This window comes from Myotis daubentonii, chromosome 1 (assembly GCF_963259705.1).
Source record: "Myotis daubentonii chromosome 1, mMyoDau2.1, whole genome shotgun sequence".
NCBI classification, from domain to species: Eukaryota; Metazoa; Chordata; class Mammalia; order Chiroptera; family Vespertilionidae; genus Myotis; species Myotis daubentonii.
Window position 1 is genome coordinate 199,021,135 of NC_081840.1, and position 1,377 is coordinate 199,022,511.

Here is a 1,377-nt window from a genome sequence, read left to right on the forward strand (position 1 = left end):
TTAAAAAATTTGACAATTTCACACAGACACCACCAAAGTTTTAGTGTTTAATATCTAATAGCACAAGTGCCCAACATCCAGGATGTAAAGTTACCATGCTCAGAAAACTGGGGGGAAAAATCACTCTATAATCGAACTATACAGTAAGTGATAAGAAGAATGCGCACTTTATAAAATAAAATATGTCTGTACATAGTAGTTAGTTGCAAAAGCCATTTGATCTTCTTTTGACTTGTAAAAACAATGTTCCAGATTTCAGTGTAAATGAACAACCTTCAACTCTTCTGTGTAGCAGGTATCTTGTTTTCACTTTCCAGTTGTTCCACCCAACCTGGGTCATGAGATCTGCAATGTTTTCCTCTCTACATCATCAATGTGAGTACTCACATCAGCAGTTTTTCCAATGACCTGGTTAGACATGGTCTGAAATTTATCTTGCATCCGTTGCAGGCGTGTCTGCATCACTGAGGTGAGACCCTGCCTGGTCTTTTGGTCAGTCTCTGCCATTTCCCTGGTTTCCAGCTTGGCAGGGAAGTCTCAGACCATCACCTACACTCCCATTTGTCAGTGCAGACACCCTAGCCTACCTGGTTTTCTTTGAATTTGTTACTAATCAATTTCTCATCTCAGTTACTGTAAGACACATTTCATAGTCCAGCTATGTCATCCTCTAGAAACTATCTCTCGGAGCCTCTTGCTTGTTCCACTATGGACCAGCTGAACTCTAGGACTGTTGTACTGCTGCGTACTAATTCCCTTTGCTTCTCCCTTAAGTTGGAATTCCTACTCTCTGGATCTGATGTCTTCCTCTTTTTGGTCTATTTTCTTATTGTGATGTCAGTTTAACATTTTAAGGATTCACTTATTCAGCCAGCATTTTCTGAGCTTGTGTCAGGCACAGTGCTAGGCACTAGGGACACAAAAGTCAGAGAAATAGACCATGTCACTTGCTAGAACAGGCTGGAGATATTTGGCTCTGTGACAACACAATAGCTAATGTGACCTGAGTTAGGAGCAAGTGCCTAGTTACTTAGGAACAGAATAAGTGCCTTCTTTACATATGCCCTCATCTCTTGCCTGGATCACTGCAAAAGCCACCTAATTTATCTCCCTAACACAGTGGTTCTCAACCTTCCCAATGCCGCGACCTTTTAATACAGTTTCTCATGTTGTGGTGACCCCCAATTTCATTGTTACAAATTGAACATAATTAAAGCATAGTGATTAATCACAAAAACAATATCTACACTAATAAAAGAGAAAAATGGTAATTGGCGTACAACGATACCCTTTTCATTGGCTAATCAGGGCTATATGCAAATTAACTGCCAACTAAGATTGGCAGTTAACTGCCAACAAGATGGCGGTTAATTTGCA

The 1,377-nt window shown here is 40.2% G+C and overlaps 1 pseudogene; it reads right to left on the reverse strand.

Annotated features, from left to right (window-relative positions):
• Nucleotides 1-213: 213 nt before the first annotated feature.
• LOC132227403 (heat shock factor-binding protein 1-like) lies at nt 214-507 on the reverse strand (annotated as a pseudogene).
• Nucleotides 508-1,377: the final 870 nt, after the last annotated feature.